This window comes from Hippoglossus hippoglossus, chromosome 21 (assembly GCF_009819705.1).
Source record: "Hippoglossus hippoglossus isolate fHipHip1 chromosome 21, fHipHip1.pri, whole genome shotgun sequence".
Classification (NCBI taxonomy): domain Eukaryota; kingdom Metazoa; phylum Chordata; class Actinopteri; order Pleuronectiformes; family Pleuronectidae; genus Hippoglossus; species Hippoglossus hippoglossus.
The window spans coordinates 2363015-2376112 of NC_047171.1; positions in this window are offsets into that span (position 1 = coordinate 2363015).

The following is a 13098-nucleotide window of genomic DNA, read 5'->3' on the forward strand; positions in this document are numbered from 1 at the left end:
TCCAACATATCAAAACATGACGTCTTTAACTGAGCTAATTATAGAATTTACTCATTTGACCACGAGTTGATTTGTTTGAGGGAAGTATTTGCTCATGTTGTGAGTTTCATGCTTTGTGAGCGTTGTGTCATTTTACCGCATTGTGTTTTCTGTCATGTCAGCGTGAACAATAAACTAACTAAACTGTTTAAACTGTTTTTGTTGTCGTGAGTGTTATTTTTTTGGTTTCTTTCAAGCCTGACATGTGACCACTAGGTGGCACTGTTGTTCTCCGAGTGTGTGAGTGAAACTAGGTTGAGTTTATGAAACCACATCACGTCCTGCAGCTGATTGATGTGCTTCACTGAAGGAACACCACTGTTTTATTTCTCTGCCCGAGTTTCAACCTTTTCACAAATAAAAACAATAAATTACAGGAGAGTGGATTTAATTTGAATTAACGCCACAGCAGTCATAAGGTCATTCAGTCTCAGTAGGTGATCCATGTGAGACACGTTGAGCAGGTCAGAATCCAGAGGTTCTTCCTCACCAGTCGATACGTGACTCACTGTGAATATGGATCCTCACAGACGTGTCGTCGCCTGTTTCGTTGACATTGGTCCTGAGCTCTGGTCTGTGCACACACACCTTTGTGCTGAGGGCTTTAGCAGGGACGTGACGTCAAGGAGGGGAGAGGGGAAAAGAAACAGCATTGCCATGGAAACCCATCTCCCTCACTTTCTCTCTGATCTCTGATCCGTCCTGCATCTGAGGAAACATGAAGGCTGCAGCACAGACATGCAGCTCTGCACTGAGGAAGAGACCAGAGTGACGTTCAAATGTTTCTGTGGCTGACACTGGGTTTATCTGGAATGACGGAGCTCTCCTATAAATAGCTTTCATTGCCTGTTTAAAGTACAGATGTGGATGAGTCCCATTTATAGACTAATAACAAGAAGCCAGAGGAATCACCGACAGTTCTTGGAATCAGGTGGTTGTTCTGCAAATCTGTTTTCAGACACGAACTCTGGAAAATGTTCGGAGCAACTGATTCGGACATTTTCGTTCTGTCCCTCCAGAAAATTTCAGGAAAAACGTCTGAACGTCGGTGCACGTCTGAAAGCAGCTGATGTTAGAGTGACTCAAACTAAACCACGGGAACAATAATACAATCTTGTTTTTAGAGGAAAGGAAACTTCCCTGCACGCTCGTATAGGAGGAGTCAGTTTTTCCAGCTGATTGCAGAGACGTCAGAGATTTTATAATAGATTATTATTATAATATAATATTATTATAATCCTTAGAAATCTCACCTCATCGGGCAATAGAGTGAAATCACCTGTGCTGCCATCAGCACACTTGTTCTTGAGTCCCTGCTAGTGGAAATGGTTTGATCCCTGAAAGGTTTTGTCCATATTTGGCTCATGACGCTCACCTTTCTTAAAATCGTAACAATTCCACAGACTTCACCTCAACCGAGGAGGAAAGGTGACGGACTACGAACCAGAGCTGGGTACAGGACCAGCGGACGTGGTGACCAGGGTGTGGAGGACGCAGCGTTTTGTGGAGCCCGGCAACAGGTGAGCTTTTCAACATGAAACACACACAGGGTTTGATGAGGCCTGTCAGGATTTCTCCAGCGTGTCACACACATGTGTTTGTGTACACACAAAACACACTAATTAGTTTCTGTATTTTTAAGGTTGTGTACAATTAAAAACTGAGCTTAATGTTATGACGTCAACTTTACATCCATCAAACACTCCGTCCTTGTGACATGTCAAGATTACAGCCTAAATCACCTGGAGCGACCCCTGGTGGCTGGCTCCAGTATAGGTCGTAAACGCTGCATCCTCCATGTTAGCAGATGGGACATGGACCAAACTAAGAAGTTAAATACAATTCTCTCAAAGGTGTTTTCTGTCATTGTAGTTAGTTCTTATCACCCTGATGTTTGTTCAAGTTTCTGATAAGTTTGGTTATTTGACAACATGGTGAAATGTTATGATTGACAGCTGAGACTGGGTCAGGGTTAAAACAGGAGATGATCATATCAAGACATAAACGATGGACGACCAGATCATTCTCCGTATGATATGAACAAGTCTATTTGTAGGAACTTGTGCAGGTGTAGGGACAAACTTTTTGACTATTTAACATTTGTTCAGCTGTCGAATGAATAAAATAAAACATTGAATCACGTACATTTCAATATTTCATTCCTCGGCAGTAACACACACTGAGAGAGGAAGGTATTTTTAAGCCAAGTTCACTGTTGATCGACTCAGAAGTTCAACCCTTTTCCTTCCTCTGGTGTTTTAGTCTCATTGATCCGAGTCATCGATACCTCGGTGCAGTAAAAGTCTTTCAGTCAGCGAGTTGTTGATGCTGCTCTCCTGGCTCAGGTTGTAAAAAGCTCATCTGGCTCTTATCTCTCCGGAGGGGTTCCCGTCGTCTCCAGGCTGCGGCGCACGTGTCGTCCTCCTCCGTCACATGGATTCGTTGTTGTCTTGGGCTTTTGAGGCTGTTGACGTCATCCTGCAGCTTTCAGACGTGCCCCTGTCGTCCTTGTGGACTCGTGTGAGGACACTCGCTGTAAACGATGCTGTCTTTTGTTTTTCAGTGCATCACATGCAAAATCTATTTATAGCTCTGTTGCACCTTTTTAATACGAGTTTAAATGGGACGACAGGAGCATGAGAGTCAATCATCTTCATGGCAGCTGCTTGATTTACTGTCGGTACCTGCTGCATGTGTGTACTTTAACTTGAGCACATCTTATAGTCTGTAGACCCCCTGCAGAGTGAAAACAGACCCTGTGATGAAGGTGTCCGTCTCCTTAAACAACGATTAGCACGTTGTCTTGCTGACGGAATATCTAGTTTTAAAGTTTGTACTTTCAGAATAGTAACACAGGTTTACCTTTGAGTGGACAAGGCGACTGCTTTGCGTTGCCGTGAAACGTCGCCCAGACGTGTTTGAGTAAAAACAGCCCACAGATGGCTTTAATTGTACAGCGGCTCGATGAAGCCAAACCAAACACTGGTTTATGATGAGGAGGGACTGCAACACACAACGACACCTGAACCATGCACACACACACACACACACACACACACTTACGGAGGCCCAGGCTGGTGCTGCCTGTCGCTGGCTCTCTCAGTGTTTACAGTGCCGTATGAGGGGGGGATCCTGGGAGGCAGCTATTTTTAGCCGTGGTTTCATCATTCCTCTCTCTCCGCTCTGCGTGCAGCTGCAGGCTGGTGCTGCATTCTAATGAAGACACGAGCAGTAAAACACCTTCTGTTTGCTCCGCACACACAGAGACAGGCTCCCACAGCTCGCTGGGAAAACTGGCAGCTCACACAAATAGTTTGGGCCTCATAGTGACTCCTGTTTCCTCTCTTTTGTTCCTCCTGTTATTTTAGATTTGAAGGACGTCAACCGTCTTACGATGAGCTGGGATCTGACGTGTGGATCAGAGTTTACATTTACATGAGCTGTGAGCTGCAGCCGCTGTTGGACCTGACCAGGCAGAGAACTCCAGCCTGTGGCGGAGTAATGGTGGATGTTAATAATCAGTCAGTGATGACGCCGGCTGCTGTTTGTGGCCACAACAAAACCCTCCAGTTCTTACACTGTCTCCACCTCTGACCTCCCTCCTCCCTCCTCCTCCCTCGCTCTTTAAGGCCAGAACAAATGAAAATACAACTGTGACACGTTGACATGGACACAATATTAACCCGGTCAAGTATGTAAACTGTATTTTCTGATTATCTTCACCTGAATAAGATCAGACCGAGAATGAACCTTCATCAAATTGAGACATGTGGAGTATTCTGTCTATATTAGTCTAATTATGTACACGTCTTAATCACATTATAACATTAAGTAGAAGTTTTACAGCATTTGACATATAATATAGCATGTAATATTCTATTAGCAACTCACGTAAGCATCATAATAAAAAATGTCTTATTCACATGAGGTCAATAGTCAGAATATTAGTGTGTTACAGGGACGTAGATGTTCCAAAGTTACCATCGAGGAAAACAAAATAAATTAAAGCAATATTATCGTCTCTGTTTTTATTTCCAGCTGCTGCTCCAATCAGCTTCAGTTAGTCAGATCCTAAATGTGCAGAAGTCCCAAAACAAGCGTCTCCACTCTGCGCTTGACCAGATCCAGACTTTGTCAACGGGACTCGATCACGGCCATGAAAAGCTGTCTCCCTAAAGATGGAAGGCTGCTGCTGTAAATTAGCAAGTGATGCAAACAGGCATGTGTAAAGACGGACTAATGACCAGAATGAACAATGTGCAATTCACTTTGTAGCAGAACCATAGGTGTGAAGAACCCTGGGGAGACAGACGGGGGTCAATCCCCAGGAAATGGAGCTGAACCAGGGGACCTCCGCTGCCCCGAACACTCCTTCCGGTTCAGTCAGTGTATATTTTTGGACGTCGGCTAAAGCTCAGCTCAGAAATTGCCATGGAGACAAAAAGTTTGCTGTTTTGGAATCAGAGGTTCCCAAAGCCAGGTCTATTGATAGCTGAGTGGAAAACGGACATATCTGGGATGAACTGCTGTGTTTTCCTTTCTTCAACGTCTCACGTCAGCCCCCCCTGGTTCCTTCGTGTTTTGCTGCGCTTCTCTCCGACGTCACCAGATCTGTGTTTACATGGGTGGTTTCCGTATCTATTCTGGGAAATATAAACTGAATTTTTCTCCAAAGCCGCCCAGTGTGGTTTGTTTAGAGAAGCCGGTTGCGTCACAGCAGTCGAGATCCCAGTGAGAGCGAGTCGACTTTGAGCCGAGAGCCACGAGAGGCAGATAAATGGCAGCGTCTGGGCCTCGAGTCAAACCTGCACACACGCAGTTTGGCTTTGATTCATGCCCGAGATTTTTCCGTCTTGTGAGAAAAAGTCAAGTGTTTCTTTAAAGCTTGGTTCCCCCGTTTACTGAAGTGTGTTCAACAGTCTCTTAATGCAGGATAACTTCAGTGTTTTACTAGTTTTGTTCCGACATGTCAGGCTGCATCCCTCGTTTCTACAGACCGAACTCAAGATGGACGACTTGCAGATATGTTTGTGTATATTCCCTCCGAACAGATGTTTTTTATACATTTTGTTAGTTAATAGTTACTAAGAAATTAATATTTATTCTGTGTTATTTGACCTCTGGTGACACATTCTAGATTATTATAGAATTATTACAAAATTATTACATAACTTGTGTCCATTTTAGTTATTTATTTAAATGAGAGCTTTCATAACAGTGCTGCCTTTAGCTATGTTATTATACTTCTTATACTTTAATGCATTTGTAGTATTTAATTAATATAATCTAAAATTATATAATCACTAGTGCTTTAATCCCATTTTTTCCTCATTATACTAAATACAGGACTTTTATTTGTAACAGTTTTTATCAATGACCATAACTGATATAGTAATAATTTGAGGTATATAATAAAATGACAGTATGAAACACATATTCTGAAACTACATCAATAAACAACCCCTGAGTTGGTAGAGACCAAAAATTGAGCATTTAAATTCATCAGGTGGATACAAACTCAGCTCATAGACGTGGGCTGTGGCTGGGGATGTACAGAGGGTCGACCACTAACCAGAAGGGTGATGGTTTGATCCCCAGCTCCAAGTTTCCCCTGGTGGCTGTGCTGACAGTGTATGAGTGGTGTGTGTGCAATTACTGTGACTGCGACTTGAACTGGAAAAGTACTAAAAATACAGTCAAATTCCTTTCATCTTAGCAATAGAGAATTAATCTCCGTGTGTTTTTTATTTTCTCGTTACTCTCGTCAATCCTTTAAAACAAGTTTCCTTCAGTGCTCTCTGACGTCCGTCACCACCGAGCTGCAGAGCCGGAGCAGACGGGTTCTGCTTTGTGTCGGTGAGGCCCGCTGTGTTTATACAATGTCCACAGGAGGACGAATACACAACGTTTCACAGTGTTCGGCCGCTCAGAGACTTTCAGACTCTGAAACCCGCTGATTCTGTCAACTGTTAACGAAGGTTCCACACAGACGCTCATTTCAATTTTGAGACACTCGACATGAAGCCGCTGGTTTTTAAACAACAACCGTAACCAGACAATTACCGTTGGTGAGGAAACTGGGGGTCAGCTCGCCCACTCAGTGCATCACTGCCGACATGACTGAGAGCAAAGGAGCCTGGGAACGAGCAAGAGCAGAACACAGCCTGCAGGGAGGATGACAAGGCCGTGCAGCGCAGTGATGGCCGTCGCTGTGACGGGAGCTAAACGACTCGCTCCTGGAGGGAAGTGATGAATGTGTCCCACACGTCTGTAAACCGAGGTCAAATATTCTGAGACGCAAACAATGCTGCTCAGACTTGTAAATTTAAATTCCCACCGTTAAACTGACTGATCGTCAGCGGCTGAAACTGCCAGAATCGAACCCAGGACGTTCATGAGTAATGACGAACTGTAGATCAGTTAAAAAGACTAAGAACGATTTCTTCCTTGTTTGGTCCGGACCGTCTGACAGTTCAGTTTGAACCACAGGTGAGAACGGTTCCTCAGACCACGTTTAGTTCTGGATCAAACTGAACCATGGTCCAGTTCATCTGAAGCGTTTAAACAACTTTTTTGGGGATATTTCAGACTTTTGGGACCAATCGCAGGAAGTTGATGCAGCATTAAAGCTCGGGTGGGAAATCCTGGAAAAGCTGCACGAGCAGAGTAATTTGGTTTCACTACAATGTGAAACCAAAACTAACCAGATCAAATGGAAAAATGAAACAAACACGTGAAGCCTGGTTGAGACTTTCAGGTTTTAAACATCCTAAGATGTCATTAAAAAAATATTTATACAATAAAAAACACAAGACTGAAACTTTTAGAGTGTCAAGGATCCCAAATGGAGTTAATTGGCGACTCTTAACGACCCGTACGGTGTAAATGGTTGTTTGTCTCTATATATTGGTGAGAGATGGAGCACTGACATGTCCAGGGTCAGCTCCGATCAGCTCCACCCGCCTGCAACCCTAAAACAAGTGATGTAGATAATGGATGGATGATGTGCTTTTATTTTGTAGTTTGGCATCCAACGTCTGGGAATTTAAAAGAGAGCTGTTCTTCAGCAGAAGATGAGGAAATGAAGAAATATTAGAATATCGTGTTTTATCAGGTTAATTGTCATTTCATCCATCCTCCTCCAACTGTTAGAAAACCTCAACTCTATTTAAGCTCGGATATTTCGTCCGTCAAGGTTTTTCCGTCACTAACAGTGAACACGCCGGCAGACGTTGTTTTAAAAGTGGCGTCTCAGTCCTAATGAAATGCTGTGAAACAGAAGAGCTTAGCCAGCAGGGATGGAAGCAGTAATTTATTCTCTTGTATTCTCTCTCGCAGGCAGCTGGGATAGGTGGCACAAATGGAGCATTTTTAATTAAAAACTGCTGAGACACAGCGATTCCTGGAGGACGACTTGGCAGCCGCTGACAAGTCTTCCCATTCCTATGGCGTGTAGGCTGCGGCACACTATGGTGCGGCTAATTCAGTCGGAGAAAACCAACAACACGAACCCAATTATTGTCTTTACAGGGAGCCGGGATTCTCTCCCATTGTCTGCAGCGCTTCTCTGTTTCCGAGTCGTCAGAGGCGTCTCGAGACGGCCTCCAGCAGATAGTGACTCCAGGCCTGTGACGTGCACGGCAACAGCAGATTTAATTATTGACCGATATGTCCTCACTCACACATGAGACTCGTCTTTATTAAAAAAATAGCCGGACCTCTTTTTTAAAGACGTGATCCCCAGCAGGTTTTGCTTGTGACTACGTGGGACGTTTGGTCACAGGTTCCATGTTGTGACCATTTCAACGAAAAAGTGCAAATTTTATTTCCTGAATACAAATTTGGATGAATTGTAAATAATCCTGGAAATCTCAGAATCCTGAAAAGGTCAAATCAATTAGTAGAGAAGCAAAATTAAGAGGAAAAAATCATAAAATGAAAGCAGAAATAATTTCTATTTATCTTAATCAATCTATGTTTTTTCTTGTTATTGAGATATTATTTGGACGTTTTATCTGCATAACTATCAGAGTCATCCATCATCTTCCTGAAGACCAGCAATAAACACACAGTCAAACAACACACTGAATACACTTGTTATTTTCTAGCTTAACCTACATCTGCAGTTAATTTTAATACCTTAAAGAAACGTGAGTAAAATTGTTTATTTGACTTTGACGTTTTTAGTTTGGTCCCATCTCCTAACATGGAGGAGGCGAGGTTTACTACCTTCACTCCAGCGAGCCACGAGGGGGCGGTAAACCTGATTTGGCCTCCCTTTCTGGGAGAACACAGGAAGTGGGAACTCGTGAAGAACGATCAAGCGATGGATGGAAGTGATTCATCTGAAACGTGAGCGCGGCACTCTACCAACCGCAGAAAGGCCTCAGTCAGAGTAACATGGTTTCACAAAGTGCCGCCTCACTCCTCCAACAGCGTTTACGCTCTCGAGGCTCTCGAGGTTCACACACATGCAATTATTCACTTTGTCTCCCGTTCTCTTCCACCGGAGCACGTTTGACCCACAAATTCAATCATGCACTTCCCGTGTGTGGAGTTTAGACTCAAGTTTGCTTTTGTTCAACTCTGTGAAATCACCCGACGGAAAACTCCCCATTGTGTATTTCTTATATTTGTCATACTTTAATCGGGGGTTTCCTCCTCGTGTGTAATTGGTTCCCTGGACTCGACAGTGAACACGTCAATCACATTAAGAGCGCAGCTTCTGGGTGATGGAGGAAACATCAGTGTGTTCACTCCCAGCAGCTGGAAAACATCCACGACCAGCAGAGGAAATGAAAGAAAATGATCCAGGATGATCACATGCGGCTTTAGGGCCGAACTAATCAGATGACCGTTCAGCTGGGGATTCACTAATTCACTAATTGCCCATTCGGCCTTGTCTCTTTCCTCTGTGCACGTCTGAGATGAGGAACTGGGTGTTTCACTAACGTTCAGTCGGCATCTGTCTCATTATTTCTTACTCTGGTTTGTGGAAACAAAAGAGATTTTATTATAAAGCGAGAGGGCATCGCAAGGTCGTAGAAATAAAAGTTGTCATCATTTGGATATGATGGAAAACACAGTAATGTACAATAATATTACAAGTGAGAGGAAAATAGTGACAATATAAAATGTCCCTAAGTTCACTTAGTTTGTAGCAATGATTAACTTATCCAGAAATATTCTTTAAAATTTAATTCAAAAGTTTATTTGGATTTAATTTTTAACAAACAACAGAGGGTGTATCCCCTGAAAATGATGAATGAACACAGAGCTTTAATAATGTGGGTGAGAGGAAGTTCAGTGCATCATTAAATCTCACATTCTGCCTCTAACTTAATCCGATTCATTTCAAATCTTCCAAAACATTTAATCCTCAACTCAAATATCAAAGATAAATACTAATATATTTAGTTTTTATTTCTTAAAAAACATTCATTTCAAATATACTGTTCACACATACATATATAATGTAGTTTAATATTTAACACATGGTCAAACTAATGAAAGTTTTGGACAAATTCAGATCTTTACTTGATGGACGGAAAGTTCTCTGATCTTTGAAGCGATTCCAGATGATCATATGAATCCAGCTTCACAGCATTAACAAAATCAGTAAGATTTATCCTCTGGAATCACGATTTCACATCGAGGAATTTGTAATAAGAGTAAACACAGAAAGACAAATCAAATAGGTCCAAAGGTGTGGCTTAAAAAACAATTAATTTAATTTAATTTAAATGAACAAACTGTACAGAGTTGTGCAGAAATAAAAATAATGTTGATTGAAAGTGATTCAAAAAGAGTCGCACACATCCACTAAATCTTCATTAAATCAAGCTGCACCAAATTTCACACACTCAAAAGACATCAGTCACCCTCTCGTGTGTGTGTGTGTGTGTGTGTGTGTGTGTGTGTGTGTGTGTGTGTGTGTGTGTGTGTGTGTGTGTGTGTGTGTGTGTGTGTGTGTGTGTGTGTGTGTGTGTGTGTGTGTGTGTGTGTGTGTGGTGTGTGTGTGTGTGTGTGTGTGTGTGTGTGTGTGCCTGCAGTATGGTAGTGTGTGTCCTTACATGATTGCGGATGCCAGCACTGTGCACCGTGGGGATCGTTGTTTGGAAAAATGGCAAATGACTGATTTGAATGTCAAATTGTTGTGAGCACAAAGGTCTCGGTGACATTTCCATTCTGGAGCAGCGGCCTCTCTGCCGCTCGGCTGCTTCCGTCTTCTGAACAAAGCTGAGGTCTACAGGTGAGAAACACAACTCAGTATACATCACACACTGGTTGCTACCCTCCACGCAGACGGTCAGACCTCAGTTTCAGCTGTAGTGGCATCAATGCAGTTCTCTCTCTCTCTCTCTCACGCAAGATCTTGTCTTTCACTCTTCAGTCTCTGTACCTGTCACTCAGAATCTGGTGCACGAGCAGGAATGCCGCTCTTACGTGCACCTGTGCTATGTTTCCATTGATTGAACGAATTCTTAAGGGAAAAATGCTGCAGAGAAAGTGAAACAAAATTCCTCGTATCTGCACCATAATTCAACGGGTTCTCTCCTGACCCATACCAGATCCTTCCAGTAAGTTTCGTGGTAATCACACAGACAATGTAACAGGAACGTAAAGCCACAGTGGAGTCGCCCTCTGCAGGTCATTTGGGAGAATGCAGTTTGCAGGTACTTCTGCATCTCAGGTCGACAGTTTGTTTAAGTTGAATCTACCAGGTCTGTTTGAAATGAGTTTGAAATAAAAAAGATACAAGAACATGACTTTCTGTTTGAATTCATGAGCAAGACGTCAAACTGTCCAGATTACGTCGGTAAGACTTCAGCTTGTCCACGTCTGACAGAACGTTCTGCACATTCAAGCGGCTGCATCTCTGGAGGTCTCATGCATTTGACTATTTTAAATCCAATTTATGCATTTTCTTTTTGAATTAAAGATTAAATAATTGAAGCGAGCCTTTGAATAATTCATGTGCTGCTTGGGAAGCTGAGGTCAGCACGATAAGGCCATAGATCTGTAATAGGAACAACTGTAGTGCAGATTTCAGACGAGCCACGTCGTCAGTTGATTAAACAGACGACACAAAGGAGGTGAAAAGGAAAAGAAAAGATTCGGTTTCCTACTTTAGGATTTCTTTGTCTCGTCTTTTAATAATGTGACATACGCACATTTTGTGACATTTTCACTAATTCACCAGAGAATAATTAATGGTTCTTGATGAAAACAATATCTGCGAGTGGGCAGTTTAGATCTGGATGTTGGGGATTTAAACTTGGTTTCATAACGGGACTCTTGGGCGTTGGCGGAGGTGTGAGCTCGTCTGTGGGCGATTCTAGTTTTTCTAATTCCCTCAGCTGGGGTGTAACTTCATTTTAAACTTTTACTTTGACACAATTTTCATGATTTTAAACCCAGGTTATTTATCCAGAAAGGAGAAGAACCCTGATTTATTTTTTTAAGATTTGCGTAGGAATCATATTTGTTTTTGATTTGGCTCATATTCCATTATGCACATTCATTACCGTCGTTAATGTGCAGCTGCATTCCTGCCTCCACTCAGCGCTGAACCCGTCGTGACTGAGGAGCGCGGCTCCTGTTTTCTCATTAACAGTCAGCATGTGAAAAGTGAAGTGGCTCGGTGGCATCAGAGGGATTTACCTCGTACGATCAAAGCCGTCCTTGATATTAGTGTCCTTCAGCGCCTCCTCTGCATCTCAGCAGCTCCCACATCCGCCCACGAGTCGGCCATCTGGGATGATTTCAGGAGAGAGGAGGCTCCAGATTAAGATTAATGAGGAAATCTCTGCATTGTTTCATCTTCACGAGCAGAAACTTCATGAGCATTATTATTATTCTCATTGAATAAAGTCTCTATAACAGCGATTAGTTTTAACGACATCTATAAATTCTTCACATATTAACATTTAACATATTTCCTCAGTGATTTTCTTTATTTGATTCAGCAGATGAGTGAAATAAACAAGCTGTTGATCACGTGTTAATCAATTTGAACATTTAAATCTTTCAAAGATTCCATCTTTGTATTTAATGTATTTAGTTTGTGTTCAGTATAGAATATCCAGGTTTTTCTTAAAGGAGACATATGATATTTTTTCAGTTTCTTTCCTCTGGTGTGTGATAAGGTTTTTTTTTGTGTGAATGTTAACGAGTTCCTCTCCTGCACAGAAAACACTGAAGCTCCTGTGCACTTCTGCATCATTTGCATAATGCATGTGAAGCATCTAGTCAAACAAAAGCAGGTGAAGTGAGAGCTGAGGCCGACCAATCCCAACGGAGTGGGTCAGCTGGCCAATCAGAGCAGACGGGGGGGGGGGGGGGGGGGGGGGGGGGGGGGGGGGGGGGGGGGTGGGGTCTTAAAGAGACAGGAACCAAGCGTTTGAGACGGAGGCTGAAAAGAGGAGCCGCAGCAATGGCCGTTTTGAGGAAAGTGATGTTTTCTGAACATTAGAGCACGTGAACATTTGACAGTCATAACAATCATTAAAATCCTCAAACTAATGAGCATTGAACAGATTGAAGGTGCTTTATTTGTTGATTTTCTGTAGAAACAGGACAGTGTTCAACAGGGGAAACAAGACAGGACTTTTACTGTGAAGGAAATAAAATGTGCGCGGGGTCTCTGAATCCAAACAGTAAGAAAGGATAGAGTAAGGCGAGGCTGTAAAGTTGAGCAGGATCATGGGAGTTATCTTCTCGGCCACTCCTCTAAACTTCTCCCTCCACAGTTCATTATCCAGAGGTTTCCTAAAAATCTGTGTTTCTCCAGAGCTGATAACACAAGATGTAGATGTGTGATCACCTAAATCCTTCATCTGTGTATAATATAGAGTTAAAAATAAAAAAAGTCAGTGTTTCTCTGCTGCTGTTCAGTCGACTCAGGACGTCTCTGAGGGGCTGAGGGTTGAAATCCTGCTAATGCGTCTTAGACTTTTTTAACAGATTTGTAGATGTGTGATGACTAAAATGAAATAAATACTTATATCATAAAATGATCTAAAAGGTATATCACAAAAAACAAGACTTAAAAACATG